Source organism: Neolamprologus brichardi, chromosome 12 (assembly GCF_056152115.1).
Source record: "Neolamprologus brichardi isolate AB-2024 chromosome 12, ASM5615211v1, whole genome shotgun sequence".
Taxonomy (NCBI): domain Eukaryota; kingdom Metazoa; phylum Chordata; class Actinopteri; order Cichliformes; family Cichlidae; genus Neolamprologus; species Neolamprologus brichardi.
In genome coordinates this window covers 29245518-29265110 of record NC_142115.1, presented here as the reverse complement: position 1 = coordinate 29265110, position 19593 = coordinate 29245518, and the positions used below count along the sequence as shown (strand labels likewise).

The 19593-nt window shown below is 38.5% G+C and overlaps 1 protein-coding gene across 1 annotated transcript in view; it reads right to left on the bottom strand.

Moving 5' to 3' along the window:
* Positions 1–19593, bottom strand: part of si:dkey-215k6.1 (transmembrane protein 132C) — a 257482-nt gene that overhangs the window by 100593 nt on the left and 137296 nt on the right. The window lies entirely within an intron of this gene.

The window sequence follows — 19593 nt, the reverse complement described above, 5'->3', positions numbered from 1 at the left end:
CAGGCTACATAGAAAAAGCAAAAGAAAGGGAAAAAGAAGTGCTTGTTAGCACCTTACTGGCCCAAGTAACTATACAATGACACACCTGACTGATAATTAGTCTCAAGAGCATTAGTGCCTCCGCGTGTAAGAGACAATATGTGTGGAAGCATCTGTAAATGCAGGTCTGTGAGTATTTGTGTGAGTGTTTGTGGATTAGAGAGAAAACCTAACTCTCTCTCTCCGTCTGTCTGTGTGTGTGCGTGCACATTTGACTGCAAGTGTATTTGTGTGTAATGGAAAAGAGGGCAGAGGCCTTTGCATGTGTCCAAGCTAATGGGTATCCTGGCACACATAATCAGAACCGTTAATCACAGAGAGAGGAGAGAGAGAGAGACAGATTAAGAAAAAGAAAAAGAGGATTCCACCTATGATAAAATGAGCTGGCAAGGAGTGAGAGAAAGAGGTTCAGAAGTCAATAGTGGTAGAAAGGGAGGGAGTGGAAGGATAAAATGGGACTGGGTTGTCATTTCATTTGTTATGTGACCCATTTCATCTGTTATTTTCCTTTGGCAGTAACCACATCTACTTCTTCTGTTACCCTTCCCTCCAAAAAAATGCTGAATTTGATTTAATAGGGAAAGGTGAAAGGAGATTGGAAAGGACACAAGAAAATGAGAGGGGAAGATGTGAGTGCGTGTATCTGTGCATTTTTGTGTGTATGCTGTTGCAAAGCACCCATTTCATTATTGCTGGATCATGTTCGTTTAACTGTGGGAAGCCAAAACTGCGATCAGGATTAAAATAAAGTAACTGTGTAGTTGTAAAACCAACATTTGTTAACTTGAAAATATACCTGTCAGATGATAAGGGCTTTTTGAATACGCCCCAACCCTAACACCAGGGGTGTAATGGAACCTGCAGTTTTTTAAAAATGTTTAGTATACATTGAACATTGTATATTAGAAGTAAAAAGCTCAGGTTCTCAACAGCTTCAGTGCTAATTTATTTCTTTATTCCTACATGGTAGAATATTTGTATATTTTCATGTTATAAGTTTTAGTTATAAGTATTTGATTTTATCTCAGGTGTTCAGCTTTTTTGCAATAGCATTTAGAGCTTCAATGTCTCACCTGCACACATTTAAGGTTTTAAGTGTTCATTTTTTTCTAAAGAGTGTTTAAGATTTTAGCAGTTGTTCGTGTAAATGAAATAGTTTTTAACCTACATTACTCATAAATGTACTGGAATTATCGCTGTGAGCATTTGCACAAAAAAAGCAATTATTAAAGTAATTAATAATCAGGAAATATAACATTATTCTGCATGAAATAATATTTCCACATTATTATTTGGTGATATAAAAAAGGTGAATTTTAATATACCCCAATTATTATTTAAGCCAATATGTATTTAAATATGTTAATGGTGTCTTAAAATACAGATCTGTTGTTGTAAACTTGATAATATGTGGCGTTACATGGTTGAAATGAGCTAAAAGAACATATACAATTTTTGCAATAGCTTTAGGCCTAGCAGTATTTCTCTTTGTGTTTTTGTGAAAAGGAGATTGTGTGTGTATGTGTGTGTGTTTGTGTGGGTGTATGAAAGTTAAGGTAATTAGGTAATCAACAGCTGTGCCAGACAGGCAGGAAGCAGCTTGTTAAGAAAGTGAAATGGAGATGGAAATAGATAATGAGAGAAAAGACAGGTAGAATGGGCAACATATAAACAGAAAGAGAGAAACAGCTGATGGAAAGGATCACAGCAGGAGGAAGGAGAAAGGGTGCAGAAGCTGAGGGAGACAGAGACTGAGAGAATGATGGGAAAATATAAGACTCTAAGACAGAACAGGGATATGCAGTAGATGCATCAGATGCGAGGACAGGTGCTGTTGTCAGCTCTAAAACACATGTAAACCTTTTATTGACAGGAGGAACCAATTACTGACAGCTTGAAGGGAAGGAAGTTTTTCACTGTCACACCAGGAAACACAAACAAACTTACATGGAGAAGCTTTCTTTTTCTTTGCCTTTTTGCTTTTTTTCTTTGTTAGATCCCTGATGTTTCCCACTGTGGGCAGAATGATGAACCACATTTGTAGATAAGAACACTCAAGCGAGTGAAAGGTATAGCTGTAGGCAGAAAGGTCACTGGTTTGATTCCAAAGTTGGAGAATTGTCAATAAGAAATATGCTAAAAAAAAATAAATAGATAAACATAAATATGTTATAACTAATTATGTTTGTATTGACTTCGTTAAAGCTGATGTTGGTGAAACGTTATTACACGTTAAAAGATAATTACACAAAAGGTCATTTTTACATGTTTTCTGAAGAAAACTGTTGTTGTTGTTGTTGTTATGGAAAGTCATTTAGGACATTATCATAACAAACAAAACATAACACACACACAAAAAAAATGCTCCTGGGATCTGCTGGAGCCACTCACCAAGCTTGGGAGTCACTGTCCTTAGTGCTCCGATTACTACTGGGACCACTGTTACCTTCACCCTCCACATCTTCTTGCGTTGGTTAGCCATCACCAGTTTGTCCGTCTGTATCTGAAAGTCCCACAGGATCTTAGCTTGGTAATTCTCGACCACCCTAGGCGGCGTCTCCCATGTTGACCTTGGGACTTCCAGGTCATACTCGACACTGATGTTCCTGTATACTATGGCGACCACTAGGTTATGGCGTTCCATGTATGCCCTGCCTGCTAGCATCTTACACCCTACTGTTATGTGCTGGATATTCTCAGGGACATCTTGACACTGGGGACGATCTGGCTTTAAATAGTTTCTAACCCATCTAGCCCTTCTTTTCATATAATTTATTAACAGCAATTTTAATAAATTATAATTGTTTCAGCATCCTCTTTCGACCTTTATATTTTGTATTTTATTTGACTTACTGATTCAACTCATTCTAATTCACTTTTTACTTTCATGTTCACTTTACACATTCACAAAAAACTACTTTGTTAGGTTTATAAAAAGGAAAGGAAATCAAATTTCATTCCACATAAATTCCACATATAATGTGATATTTATTCAAACTTTCATTCCATACAGTTTTAATCTATATATTTAGACTTTTATTCCGTATGAAAGTCCAAATCCCATGCTCTCAATATGTACTTAATATATAGTGGTTGGGTCAGGGTTAGGGGAAGAGAAACAGACTTGCACATAAGCTGTGAACTGCACAACAGCACTTCACAGCAGGAGGAAACGTTAAAGAGGGCTTAGGTAAAATCTTCCTTTTCTACTGTGTGTGAATACACTGACAAGGATTTGCTTCAGTCAAAGCACACTACTGCTCTGTGCTCACTACATCCATTCAAAGGCACTTAGATTATATCAAAACAGTTCAAAACAGAGCTGGTGAGGCTATGATAGTTGTCAAAAGATCAAGACAAGTGACTAGAGCACTGAATGAATAAATGGTTGATTGAACGAGTTCTTAACATTATTTCTTTTTTCAGACTAATATCATTTATCCAACTTTTAAAACCTGCACTCAGGGAAATCAAAACTTTGAATAAATTTACTGTGGCTGTTTAGCAATGCACACTTCCCAGTAACCATGACTGCAGCACAACACTGTATTGCCAAATGCCACTTCTATTTTCCCCAATGGTGATATAGACAATCTCTATTATATAAACAACTGTTTAGGCATATACATATATATGTAGTGCTGGCTATATTCATGTTTTGTGTAACTTCACCATTACAGTGGGTTTTACTGTAAATCAAACAAACATGATGTGACTGAAATGCAGATGTTCAGCATCCATGGGCTTAAAAATTATATTTTGTAGCAATGTTTAAGATGTATAGTACTTTTTAAACATAGCCCCGAGTAACAGAAGTTTGTCTGGAATAAAAGAAACTGCCAAATCTGCACAAGTGGCAAAAACTGTTCGTCTAGGTACTACTTAAGGCTGGCCTTCAGATATCAGGGGATTGCAATCCTACAGTTTATGAATGCAGCTTGCATTAGCTGATAAATTAGCACCTGACTCTTTCATCCATTTAAGGTAAATTCTGGTTCCACCAAAACAGCAAAACTGCTAATATTAAAGGTTCAGAATGTGGGATCCAAAACTGATGCGTGACATCACGCTGGCTACAACCATATTTTCTAATGTCTGCTATATTATATATCTTTTATAATGTAAGCATGCTACCAGAAACATGTGATTTTATCAACAGAAATGCCAGGGATTAGATGCCACAATGCTGTGACATTTGATCGACATGCCTTCTCCTGTAAGCATTATATAAACAGATTTTAAGATGCAACCTTGACTCTGATCCTATCTTATTTCAACTCCCTGCAGCTCTCAAAGAAAACCATAATACATCAACTCTTAACCTTTGTCATTTCCTCTCTGTGTCTCATTTTCTGTCTCTATCATTTCCCTGCTGGTGGCTAAATGTTAAGAAGAAAAGTATTCACTGAAGCCTCAAAGCAAAGAATGTTGTCTCACTGACTCCCTTCTTTTCTTCAATCTTCATCTTACCCTCCTAACTGTCTTTCTTGTCCATTTCTTCCCTCTGTGTTTAAGCATGAAAAGACAACCAGGCAAAACATGCAGCCACTCATCTCCTTTTTCTCTACCCTTTATTCCCTCTGTAACAATCCTCTCCTCTTTATGTTAACTGCTAAAAATATAGGCATTCTGCAGAGCAATGAAAGAAAAGGGCGTAAAATCTTTCTCACATTTGGGTTCACCGTCCATGTCCTTCCCATCGCCCTCTTCATTTTTCCTTTTCTGTAAGCTGGCTATTAAAGTGAAAAACATTCAATCAAAGCAACGATGATGATCCTTTCCTCCTTGCACTGTATCCTCTCTTGTCTCAGCGGGGTTTTTCTTTAAGAAATGTTGTGGTTTGAACAGCAGATCTCAAGCATCCTCTTTCTTTTTGTAACACCTAGAATACGACCTGCCCAGCAAGCTAACTAGAGAGCCCAACGGATCATTTGGAATGATAATGATGATAATGCTGTGTTTGTCTATTAGTAATATATTATGATAAATAAATATGTAAGGTCTAACTAAAAAAATGTGAAAAATAAGCCCACAAGTCAGTTTCTCCAGACGTCTGCCTTTGGGTATACTGAACATGTGGGAAAGGTGACGTTGTTCTGTGTGGAAAAAGTAGTTTATTTATTCATTTTAATAATGTCATAGCTGGATGCTGACATGGTGGTGTGGGAAAAGCAGGAGCATAGGAAGACCGTTTCCCTCTGACCAACCTAAATATCTGCTGCTGCACAGACACCCCCACCATGACATACACCAGTCAGAAGAAACAATCTAGGTGCTCCTGTGTATGAGGATAGGAAAAAGGATGCTGCAAAAAGAATGGGCATAACTTGTAAATTAAAGACGCCTGAGGGTTACAATACTTTCTAAGTGGATCCACAGAAACGTGTAATTTCTCTGTTAACTTTGTGTTTCAGTAATACAGTTCAAACTAGTTTGTGCTGAATTTATTTTTGCTGTACTTTATTCGCTACTATCTAGTGAAAAGGAGTGTTTATTCATTAATGTACAATCAGGTTTGTATGAACTTGATCATTCTGTTAATTTTTCATTCTGACAATTGTTTTTATGGAAGGCCTAAAACTAAATCATGCTGTACTGTTTTTGTTGCTAGTCTCTCCCACATCAGGTTTCCTTGTTATGAACTTGCTAATTTTTGTTGGTCAATAAGAAAGACTATTATCTCTAAACTTTCAGCAGTGCGTTTTTGTGATGTGCAGATTTGCTCTAATTGGCCCCATAAATCTGGTCCTTTAAACAAACACCAACAATCAACCAACAATTTTTCGTGCAAATGCTGTCCAAATGCTCCACCCCTCCTTGTCTGCTGATTACTTTATAATAATGGTGCACAGTATATCCCTTTGTAACCAAAAGACAGCAATCCACTATGACCAAAAGTCTTGTTTTTAAAACAAACCCTTAATAAAAACGATGGTAGAGGATAACAGGATCTACTTCCCTAAGCTTGTCATTTAAACAATAATCACCAATCAGCTGAAACCAAGGCTACACTAGTTTATCCAAAGCTTTTTTCCATCTTTTCCTTCTCTATCCACTCCTTGCTCACTGAAAGACAATCTTCTGTCCCACATTCAAAAAAAGTAAAGCGACTTTTAATCTTCTTCCTTTCCTCTTCTTCTTTCAGCAGATCCTTTTAGACTCCTCCTGGGAGATGGAGGCTTTCGGTCCCCTCAGTTTGTTTGTGTCATTCTTTCTCTTGTGCATGCTCAAGAGCTCTCAAGTCAAGGACACAAGCCTGGTTTTTGATTTACATGATAAAAAGAATTAATTAAACAGCAGCAATGGAGCCCTAGGGTTTCTATCACCTATGGAGGGGAGAAAGGCAAAAGTAGGAGGGCAGAATGAAAAAGTGAAATTGACTGGAAAAAGGAGGAAAAGGAAGGACAAAAGGGGAAAGAAATGAGAGGTGGGTGAGACTGGAAAGGAAAGTGATCAAGTTATACAGTGCAAAAGAGCGGGAAGGCATGAGGGACACAATGAAAGAAGGAATGTGAATAATAGAACAAACTGAGGAAAAAGGGAGAAAAAGACGAACGAAAAAGGGACTGGGATATCTCCAACATTTGACACCTCCTCCTCAATACACATAAACACATACACACAAGAGACAAGGAGTTAGTGTAAGCATCGGCACAGCCGCTCGCTCTATGACACTGTACATCTCTAAGGAGAGCGACTCAAACACGCAAGGGTCCGCGTAGGTCGCCTTAATTAGCCACACATCCGGCTACGCAGGCTCCCACGGGGTTTAACAGGGGCATAGAGGGTGAGAAGACGAAGAATGGGGGAGAGAGAAGGGAGGGAGAGAAGAGGGAATATGAGCAAGGGGAATAAGCCAATGGGATTGGAAGGTTATTTAAAGCATGGCCTACAAAAACATTCAAAAAAGTCCAGCGTGTGTGTGTGTGTTTGCATGGAAGTTGGTGTGTTTAGATTTGAGTGCGTCCATGAAATGTGAGCTATGATCAGGATGAGTCGTATAATCGAATGAACAAGAATAACTACATACATTTTCAATTGCATATGTGCATTCCTATGAATCTTGCTCAGTGACTGAGTGTGCCCAGGTGGCCAGGGTCATTTTAGTGAGTGACAGAATGATGCTAGGCAAAGCTGTACAAATAAACCCCATCCATATCTAGGAGTCCTAATTAGCCAGCCTAGGTCATTGTTCAGGGCTATGACAGAGTGGCAAAGCATTGCAGAACTCATCATACCATATGCAATGAACATATCCTACTATATCCTACTATATCCTACTTTATCCCAACTATCTTTAAACAAAAAGATCCTTGTAACTTTTGTCTATATATGTGTTTTTAAATAATTTGGAAAAATTGCCTATTGCACTGGTTAACTTTCTCCGTTGGATAACTGTGAGGCCTTAAGTCAGAGACAAGCCGATGGAGCCCATTACAAGGACTTAAATACATTCTGATTACCTCTGTTCCCTAATGGTCCAACCTTGAAGGAGGACAGGTTTATTTAAAAATTGTTTATTCACTTACAGGTTTACCCGGGGACTCATTGGGAACAACGCTTTTAAAACTGGAGCAAAGGAAACTCTGTAGTGCAGGTGTTAAATGGTTTAAGCCAGATGCTGAAGATCTTTAGATGTGAACTTTCTCTTTTCTCTTTACCTGAGCATGCATCAAGAGACTTTCTCTTTGACTGGTTAAAAACGGTCCTTCTGCCTTTTTAAACCTTGTCTCGTTTCTTGTTTTCCATGACTATCCCCCCCCTCCCCCCTTCTTTATTTCCTTTGAGGGCAATTAGTGTTATTGTTGTCTAGTGTCAGTGATCTATACTACTTTTACCAGGTGTGGAGGGCACATGAACATTCAAATCAGCATTATTAATATTATGTCAATCGGATCTAAGCAGGATGCAAAAGGTTTAACTAGCATTAGTAGTCTTTCTTTGTATTATTTATGAACTCCCTGGCCTTTCACTTCATGACATATTTTTTGCTGCCTCCTCCCTTGTCCTCGTCTTTCCCTTTCTCTGTCATTTTGTCTGTCTATGCATACACATAATCTCCCTCTCAGGTCTTCCTTCCATTGCCTCTCTTGTCAAAGTCCTCTGAATGTTTATCAGCGTTAAAAGTCAGACATCTTTAAATCTCTTATCCACATTTTAAAAAGGCTTAAAGGAACACGTGTGGAGCATTGAGTGTTTGCTTGCAATCGAACAACATGCAACAAAAGTGCAAAGATAATATGGCACTGTCAAACTTTTATAAGTGAAATGGGCATGAGCAGAATTTAAATGTGGCTGTGAGGTGTTGGCAGACAACTTAAAAACAGCAAAGTAAACACGAAAGTGGAATATGGGTCAGTGATGCTTCAGTACAAGTTAAAGCATGTGTTTTTTGTGTGCATGGAAAACATTTGGTTGATGAAAATAAAAAAGAGTGCTAAGGAGTGACTTTTCTCACCGTGGAGGTTATTTCCTGTGTTTTTAGATTATTTTTAGGGAACAACTCCCAAAAGTCACCATTAATACACTAGAAGCTAAATGTTTGACATTTTAACTGAGCGCTGATGACAGCCTGAACAGTCCTTCTCCTCTTTATTTAGAGTGTAAAATGTTGATTTATGTGAGAAAATAACAGTTTGCCACTTTACCTCACTATATTGTAAATGATTTTTTTCTTTGCATAATAGAGCTTTAACCTGCATTTGTGGATGGTAAGGTGAACTGTGTTCACAGACAGTGATTTCTGTGTTCCTATTTTTAATGCAAATCATGAGCGTCCAGTTTTGAGTTTCAACCTTGTCTCTTGTACAGATTTCTTCAGATTCTTGGAATCTTTTGATGTTATTAAGTACTGTAGTTAATGAGATATTGAAAGTCTTCACAGTTGTACATCAAGGAACATTATTCTCACATTGTTCCACAATTTGAGGACACATTTTGTTTAGCTATTTACAGACTGGTGAACCTTTGCCCATTTTTTCTTCTGAGAACTCTGCCACGTCCTAACTTTTTTGAGAAGTGTTGCTGATGTTGAATTCAATGACAGACAAGATAAACAAATCTAAACAGGGAGACCAGACAGATACAGGGACACTACTAGAAAAAAGACAGGGAACACAAATGGTAATTAACAAACTAATAAACAAAAGCAAGGCAAAGGCCAAAACAATGAAGCTCAAAATACAAAGAGACAGGTGTTCAAAGCACTATCAGAAGACTAAAGAGCTAAATAGAAATCCTTTCTAAAAAAAACCTTTACAAAAAAACCCCAAACCATGGGTCCAAAACCCAGGGACCCTGACAAAATCAGTGTGGGACACAACAGTGCCACACTATTAGGATTTCTTTTTCCAGTTCATTTCTGTGAACTCTCTCTCCCTTCAACTCACTTACTCTCTTCATTCACTTGTTGGCAGGCATCCCTCTCTCTTTTTATCCTTTCTTCTTCTTGCTGTGTCTTCAGTCCCCGAGGGTGCCAACTAAGACAGCCAACATCTTGGCCCCATGTTATGTGTTTGTGTGTTTGTATGGGTATCCCAGGCAGACTGTCAGCACTCCAACAAAGGCTCTCTGTTGAGTTAGTTTGTCTAAAACTGTACATTACTTAACCTTATGCCCTACATATTTCCTTCTTCTTGCTTGGATTTAAACCAGTACAAAGAATGGATCAGCTGTGTTTTTCCAGTTAGCTAAACTACAACTCCAAATACATTTGGTCTGATTTGACTGCAGATTAAATGTAAACAAACAAACAAATGAAAGAAACAAAAAAAAAAAAAATACAAATCACATCAAATCTGATACGAGAGGCTATCCTATGAAACACAGTGCATAAGTACCACACACCCTACCAACATCTCATATCAACTATGTCAAGCTCGATAATACCTGTTTTTGTTTTGTTGTGGGCTAACATTACTTTAAAAATGCCTGAAATTGTTATGTATGGGTGGATTATAAGCACACTAATGAATAAAAGAGACATTGGCAAGACATTTTTTTCTGGAACCATATTAAATAAAGAACAAATGGGATGAGGGATTTTGTTCAGTGAAGGCAATTGCGATTGAGTTACCTCATCAACATTTGCTAACAGGAACACAGAGTTAGGAACACCAGTGATTAAACAGAAATAAATCCGTAAATAATAAACAAACTGAGAACCACACTAATGAACAAGACCCTAAAAGTCCAAAAGTCAAACCCCTGGGTCCAAGATCCAAGACCACGACAGGGTGTGACGAATCCATATGTCTTAACTCTTGAGAAGGCTGAAAAACTCTCAAAAACTGAAATGTTCACTTGTGACTGTGAGTGATACCGAGATGAGTTGTTGATGATATCCTGCTACTGTTAGCTTGCGCTTCTCAACGTTTCTTTGAAGTGCATCTAATGTTGTCAGACTCAGGCAATTAGCAAATAAACTTTCTCTATGATGTGAGAGTGTAATCAAACTATTTCAAGATTCAAGAGGGAAAGAGTGATTTTTTTAAATTTTATTTTATTTATTCTTTTTTGGACACTAGCACCCAATGTTTTCTAGCATAATGTTAGATTATAACCAGCTGCTGTTGTTATGACTTCCTCGTTGTCAGCTCTCCAGAGACGGTGAAGTCGTATGTCTAATCTACTGACATAAGATGAGGGAGGACAGAGAAGCGATGGAGGAGGTAGAATGTACCTGTAAGATTCGTAAATGTACAAATCTTAAACGGTCATGGTTTGAAATTTTGTGATCTTTAAATTAAAGATGAAAATATAGACTTTTCCAATTGTTTTAGTTATATTTAAGTATTTAGAGTGACTATCAGATCAGTGACCCACGCTTTCAGAATTTTCAGTAATCTGTAAAATTCAGCTAGAGTTCTGTTGGGGTATAGAGTTATGTATGAAATAAGATCTGGATTGACACATGGATACTGGTGTTTTTGGCACTGTACACGGATAATAGTGCATTAATCACACAAGAATTCAATGGATGTGGACGAGAGCACTGGAGGCCTACTCAGAGGCAAGCACACATGTCACTAAGTGCAGAATATACCAAGCTGATGCGCTGTCCCCACTGCTATTCTGCAAGCTCCTCCTCAGCCACCTCCTGTACATGCATACAGCTGTATGCCAGGGGTGAGTGAGACATCTATTCAGTGATCCACTTCACCGGGATCTACAGAGAGGATATCAGGATGTCATTCAAACGGGACAAGTGTGGTCAGATGTTCAGAAAGACAGTGAAGGCGATCTGGGCCGATGGGGTGGAGCTACCAAAGAAAAACCAATATACACAATGCCAAATGGAGCCCTGATAAAGATGTGCAAAGGTCAGCCACAACCAAATACCTGCAGAGTATAAGACAGGTGCTAAGAAGACAGCTGAATGCAAGGAATAAGATCCACATACCCCCTGCCGGTCGTCAGATACCCAGCTAGAATAATAAGCTGGCCACAGGTAGAAATATATGCCACAGATGCACGGTGAGGAGGTCTCTAACTGAGATCTAACACCCTGAGGTTTTCCAAGCAGCAGAAAGAGGGCGGGTGATTAGTGAGTGTCAGAGCACAGTTCAGGAAAAGCATGGAGCATCCAAAAAATACATCAGGAAGATGGCATCCCAAGATTAGCAGCTCCAAGAGTGCCTGAAGACAGATGATGAATAGGAACAGGAGGAGAAATTCTAATGGACGACCAAGCTCCTGTGTGGGATGTACCATCGGTGCTGAGAGGCACAACGAAGTGACTGGGATAGTGTACAGAAACATCTGTGCCACATATGGACAAGGAGTCCCCAATTCCCAATGGGAGACACCACCAAAGTTGGTTGAGAACAACATGGCTAAGGGCCTGTGGGACTTCCATTTGCACACATACAAGGAAATGCTGGTACTCCAACCAGATATAGTGGTACATGCATGCAGAAGTTGCAGTACCCCATGCAGATATTCCAGTACCAGCAGGGGAAGATAATCATACATGTAAAACCAAAATGTCACTAGTGGCCAAGGAAGGTATGAAGTACATCCCAGGGCCCTTCTTTGCATATGTATGTACATGTAAATGTGTTAGTAATGCCTGTTTAAATGTTTTCCCATAATTATTTTCATACTGGGTCGAAATAAAACATCTCCCTCTGGTGGTACTGCAGCTTACTGCAATTTCCTGGAACTTTTTCACAGTCGACCAGCGTGTCTATTACATGCTTTGCTGGGTTGATCAGCAGAAAGAAAAAGAACAAGAAAATTGAGAATTACCAGGGCCTGAAGGAATAACTGGACAGATGTGGAAAATAAACGCCAAAGCGATCCCAGTGGTAATAGGAGCATTAGGAGCTGTAACCTTGAAACTGGAAGAGTGGCTCTGGCATATAGGCAGGGTGATAATAATTCAGTTATGCAGAGCTTAATGAATTTATCTGTATGCATAATTACAGAAACTGAAAAAAGTATTGCTTTTCTATTTAACAAGAGATAAGTCATAATAGCTTAACACTAATTGAAGCAGTGTCCACTGTTAAATGCTGATGTTTAAGACGAATATATTAATTAAGTTAAATCTTTATATCTGAATTAGACTGGTTGAACTTTTAGCTGTGGTAATGCCCAACAAAGATGGATGCATTCAGTGCAAAGTATTCATTTAGCTACTGAAAGCCAATGAGTGTCAACCTTTAAATTATATAATTTCACATATTTCCTACGAAAATTGCTTCTTTGTTCCATTCCAAAATAAATTTAAAAAAGAACGAGAAAAAACAGTTTCACCATCTTTCAATGTCACAAGTTGCAACGAACAGCGCTGTGGTCACTCGTTAAAGTAACTTGCTAATGCTGTAATATATTTAACAAGTGCAAGAAATACTTCAAAATCATAGAGTGGAATGTTTTTCCCTATGACTGCCTCAGCAAACAACTAGCACAGAATAAAAAAAGAAAAAAGCAAAAAAAACCTAACATAAATAGCATGTCCCTGTATGGTGTGTTGAAAGTGCATTACCCCAGTTTGGGTATTGAATGAAGCCCATTAGCAGTGTTAATCTATACACATAACCACGATCACAAGATACAGCACTGCTCCCATTCTGGCAGAATCATCGTAAACTATGGAACATTTTCCTCATATAACCTCCAACACAAAACTAAGGTCATCCTGAGGCTGGTCCACTTCTACGGAGTTCAAATGAGATCATATAAATGAGACAGAAAAGAAAAAGAATAGCTACAGCAACACCATATATAAACAGAAAATGACACAAACAAAACATTTACTAGAAATATTACACACAGCAGAAAAATATATTGTAATAAAATTATATTACATAGCATGAATAAATGAAATATAACTTGAAATGATAATCAAAATGAATTTCCAACAAGAAACAAATCTTGCTTGAGGCGCTTCGATGGCAACAGCCTCCAAAAATCTCATTATGTTTCATTCGGAGCACTGGTATGCAGAGGCACATGGGCAGGGACGCAGAACTAAGCAGACTGTCAATAACACAGTATGGCAGTGGTGTATAATTAAAAGTAAATGATAACAGAATTGTCAAATAGTGAGAAACAAATGATGAATAATTAGTTTATAATAAAAATCAATAAAGAAAATAATGAGAACTTTGATCCAAACCTCCAAGTCCCAAAAGAATGTATTAATGAAAAAAAATTGGGAGTTGTGATGATGGAACAGAATCACATCATCAACAACTGGTTTCTTTTTTTATAACCTACAAACTTGTGTGCCATATTTTAAAAAGCATAAATACTCCTACCTCAAAGATGCACACAAGCATAAACACATGCAGTCGCACACAAAAATACACTTACACACACAGCATAGCCATGGTTCTAATTACTGCATCCACTCACCAAGCATTTCCTATTATACAATGAATACCGTATCATGTCAGATCATATTATATAATTAGGATAACAATGGCATAACACGAATCACTTCACAAGATTAATTGTCAGAGGTAGTAATCACTCCCACCGTCTCATTCATAAAAAGCATACTCAAAAATTCCATGTCCCAACCAGTAATATCTCATTAGAGCTTTATAGAGATCAGCTCCTTTAATTAGCCATCCCGCCTACACCGTCACTGATAAAAGTATGTGATCTGCCTGTTGTATGCTGGCAACGCTCGGCATGCTGGTATGGGATATGTGTATGTCTTTTCTGTAGTTAAAAAAACATACAAAAAATCCCATTGCTGTTGCAGTTAGGGGGTAGCTGCTTATACATTTATCTGTGTTCATGAAAACACTTGTATGTGTTTGTATTTGAGTCATAATCTGTGCTTTGAGGCACAAATTTGTTTACAGGATCACTTTGAAAATGGTAGAAATGTGTGTGTGCAAGAATATGAATGAGCATGTACGTGCATCTCTGATTTATTTATTTTTTTTGTATGTGTCTCTGAAAGTCATATTATAATTTAGATTCTAAAGCACCACTTTTTCACATTAATTTAATGAGTTTTTTTCCTTCAGGGCAAAATAAAATAAAATAAAATAATTATTTTAAAAAATTGCCTCTACCAGACATGGATATGTCCCAAAGCTCGAGGAAATTAGTAGTCATTTGAAATCAACCCCATCTAAACACCTCAAACAACACTTTCCTGATGGATGACAATGGGCCTGGAAAATGACTTCTCTGCCTTGAGGCTACAATGGCTGACATATCCCAAAAAAACACCTTTAGTATTATAACAGCCATTTTGCCAAGTGAACCACAGGAATATGAATCTGTGTCCAGTTCAAGTTTAAGTGGAATTTCACCACAGGATCAAAATATTATTCAAAAAACATTATATATTTCTATTTAATTCCCCTAAACCCAACCACAAACTGTTAGCTATTATGCTTACACAAACACTGGCTCTCCAATCACAGTCGCAACTGTGAAGTTTCAGCTTTTCCCAAAGCATAAATCAATCATTGCATTCTCCTCTATCTAGGGCAAAATTATTTGTAGATCACCAAACTCTGTAATTCCAGATCCAAGGACCATTAACGTGAACACAAATAGAAAGTGAGTTTGCCTGAAACATCAGCATCTGTTCTCTGGAAGGGAGAGAAAGCTGTGATGAGAGGTAAAATCATTTTATTCTCATCACATAAGGAGAAAAACAAAATATATTGAGGAATTAGAAGAAACCATTAAATCCTTAGAAGAAGCCTACATGTCTTCCTAGGAACAAGAAGTGATGAACAAAATATGTAAAGCAAAACTAGAATCAAATGAAATAATTGATTAAAAAGAACTCTCAATTCTTAGTACAAAGACCCTGCTTGCAAAATTTTGAACACAGTAACAAATCAGGTACATTATTACAACTGTATATGCTGTTAACAGCTTCATTGGGAACACAGTATATGGAAGCGAGGAAGCCCACTTTCATAAAGTGGTTAAAAATATTGTGCAGTTCCCCAACAGGATGTGTCAGGACAAATTACCAAACATCTTCTCCAGAGGGGCACCAGGCAAGGATGCCTACTCTCCCCCTCACTGTTTGCAATCTTTATGGAACTACAAGCAGCAATAAGACAGGCTATAGTGATTAAGGTCATACAATGCAAGAACGTAGAACATAAAATCAGCCTTTATGCAGATGATGTATTGCTTTTTTTCCAACATTCACAAACCACTCGTTGAGGTAATTACATTGAATTTGTCTTCCTTGAGTTTCAGATTATTGGATAAACTGGTTAAAATCATCAATTCCTCTGATTAATTGTTTCTTCCATAATTCTTCTTTGACATCATTGCAGTCTCGATATATTACATTTTTAGGCATTAACCTCTTAAGCCCCAAGCCTACCTGATTTCCTGCTTTTTGCCCCCGTATCAGGAGGCGTTGGGGCTTATGAGGTTAATGTTTCTCCCAGGCTTGCAGATTTAACTAACCTGAACCACATCCCAGTTTTAAAGAACGTGGAAGATGATCTGGCTAGATGGAAGTCTGTACACATATATCTCATGGGAAGGGTCACTTCAATAAAAATGATGGTTTTCCCAAGAATCAGTTATTTGTTCTCAGTGATCCAGAGTAAACCATTACCTGACTGGTTTAGATCTCTGGATTCTTCAATCTCTGAATTCCTTTGGAAAGAAAACCCTGTGTATAAGCTTAAAAATGCTGCAGAGCACCGAGGATAGAGGAGGACTAGATGTGCTTAACTTTCACCACTACTTCTTAGCCAATAGGCTACAATACATTTCAGGATGGTTAAAACTCAGTTGAGCCCTGGCTACACATAGAACAGGCACTATGCAATAACAGAGATTTCAGATCTCATACGCTAAAAAATATCAAATGACACGCATGCTTTAAAAGCCTTAATATCAGCTCCGCTCTGTCAGAGAGTCTCTGACAGCATGGTGTGAGTTTCTAGATTATGTCACTATGGAGATGAATACACTCCACATGACTCTCACCACCTTATGCATTGCAAAGAGGACTGTCCTCATCATCTGGAAAAATACAGTAAATCTTAGTATTGACCAATATAGAGACCTTTTGTTGGACCATATATCAGTCTTAAGACAACCTCTGCCGCCACATCAGATCAATCTCTCTGGGCTCCATCAGCTAGTAGGGATGAGGGATTGTGGGTTTGTCCGGCTAGCTGTTGTTGTTGAGTTGGGGAGGTGAGTGGGCTTGGGGTATGTGGGGGTTCCCTTGGGGTGGGTTCTTGGGGGGTCCTGTTTCTCAGTTTTTTTCCACAATTTAGACACTCTCATCACTTACACTTCAAGGCACATACATATAGGGCCTTGGGCGTGGGCACACTGAATGGTGTCCAGAGGGAGGGTCTGTTCATTGGGCCTCAACTCTGGTGCTGATGCCCACTCCTCAATTCTAAATTGCATGTAGACATTGAGGGTTCTGAGGACGGGCTGTGCTGACACCAGCTGTTGTCTGGCCGAGGGTCGTCTGCGCCGTGGCCCCTCTGTTTTAAATACACTTTAGAACACCACGCATCAACACCACTTATGAACGGGCAGGGTCTTTTTACATCCTTGTTCTCTGTTCAACCCTTTTTTCATCCATGGCTGGAGGCCGGGAGGAGGAGGAGGGGCTGGCCTTCTGGTCGGGGTCTGGACAGGTGTGCTGCTCTACTGCTGTGGGACCAGGGCAGTCTGCTTGTCTCCACCCCAGAGTGAAGGGTCTGGAATGCATGCTTGTGTCTGTGTATGCCTTTTTGCCTGTCTGTGTGTCAGGTCAGGTCTAAGACTCCTCCTTCGTCTTGGAACATCTCAGGCTCCCCCAGGTGTGGTGGGCCTATTTCCCCCCACCACACTCCCTGCCAGTGGCTGGTGCCCCCACCCGCCAGTGCATTGGTGGTTCTCTGTGTCCGGGGCTGTGTGCTTGGGTCTCCTCCATGTCTGCTTCAGGTCCTGGGGGCAGGGCTTTGGCTCCCAACTATTATACACTTACACAGAGAAACCTTATGAACACAAGCTCGCTTACATGCATGGGTGTGCACACAGCTACTCACAGGCACACACGCCTCTAAAAATATCTTATTAGTACTGTGTGCTGTTGAGTAACATTGTCACTGTTATTTATGCATGTGTTGGTTGTTGCTGTTGTTTATCTGCTATTTTCGTTTTTTCTCAACAAGTGTTAAAGCAGAATCTCAGTGTTTTTTCATTTCTATCCTTCTCCCCAACTTCACTTTCTTTCTTTTTTCTTTTCCGTCCCCCAGGCTTGGTCATTTTGGTTGTAATAACCCAAACAAAAAAATCCTCATGGAAATATGAGGGAAAAAAAGAGTGAGTTTTAACAGAACTCACATATAACATTACAATAAAAGAACAGCTAACAACTAGCTTAACCACTGTGTGAAAACCAGTCAGTGATGATTTTATTATTCACAGTAAGCAGCTTCATCTTGCTTTTTATTAGATTTCTGGAATACACACCAGAACTCCATCCAACTTTACTCGACAAGATATAAATACGAAATTCCACAAATGCCTCTCTCTTTTTAAATCTGAAGTGTTTGAAAGTGCAAATGAGTTTAAGTCCATTATGAAACACAGTATTCTCAACCCAGATTGCCAGGAGGTTTTTTCAGAAGATGCTAGTGATAATAGCATAGCTAGCTGCCAGCGGTAACAATCCATGCTGGGCTCAAACAAAAAATAAATAAATAAAAGCTGCTAAATTAAGCAAAAAACTTCACAACATGATGCATAAGAGCTCTTGTTTGTTTTATGTGTAAATCCTAGGGGTCATCTACCCCTCAGTTTTGATATGATACCATACAACAACTCCAAAGAATACTTTCCATATTTAAAATTCTAACACTGGGATTGAAGACACAAGGAATGTTAGTCAGGTGCAACATCTCAGCAGCAACCACTGAGGAAACTGGTGCGAATTAGAAATCATAGACCCATTATTAGGAAATGGTATTGGTAAATGTAAACCCCTGGTAAATAACTTCACAGCAGTGAACTGTGTTTCCAAGTAAATGTATTACAGTACCTGTCAGTTGTAAGTATAATTGCCCATGGTAGATACTTTCTGTACTATACACTTCAAAGGCAAATATCTGATAAAAAAAACAAAACAAAACACACACTTTTAACTCTGAAACTCTTAATTTGAAAGCTCAAAGCTGATGCGTCATCACTTATACATCTTTTAATGCTCACTTTGGCTCATTCCTCGGTGCTGAAGCTGTCTGTCAGTTGAGTTAAGGTGTGGCTAACAGCTAGCTAAGTGGTGCAAATTGAGCTGGGGCCATGCAATAATGATTTGAAGATGGAAAGTCATTCATCAGCACTGCTTTAAAGCAACAAGAGAATAAGAGGAAAGAAGTATTTAAAGTTGATTAATCAAACCAGTATATGGTTGCATCAGTATAGATTATAATTATAAAAGCCTCTTTAGTGCAGTGTATTTTATATTTGACAGTCATATAACTATAGTGTTTCCAAAATGCGATCAATCCCTTTGAAAGTATGTACAAGAATACATTACTCAACAATTCAACAGCACACTGAATGACTTGCTTCGCTGTTGATAGTGTGAAAGTGACTGAGTAAGAACCGTAATGAGCCAGCTACTCTTCTTTGTAAAACGACCACTCTTATAATATCCATTTAGTTTAAACTGGGGATTTGTTGATTTGGAATAAAATTGTATTACTGATTCCTGGAGCTTGCTTTGAGCTGTAACAATATGCGAATTAATCACAAATACATTTTCTGTTCCATCCAAATAACTTCTGCTATCTTTTTAAGTGAGATGTTTTTTTTGGGATATTGGGGTTTTAGATCTCACCCATTATATTTCATTTCTCCATCAACGCCATACAACAACAAAGTCAGTGTAAGCATTCACTGAGGTTAAGTATTAATTGACTGCTATATAAGTGACAAAAAACAAACAAAAAAAGAGACTGTACTTACTATGTCGTTGCTGGTTTTACCCTGATGACACCAACTAAACACTCACACATGCATGGCAAATTTAGCATGAGTTGTGAGTCACTGATGTCGACACTTGTCAGCCTTTGTGTACTACATGCATGTATG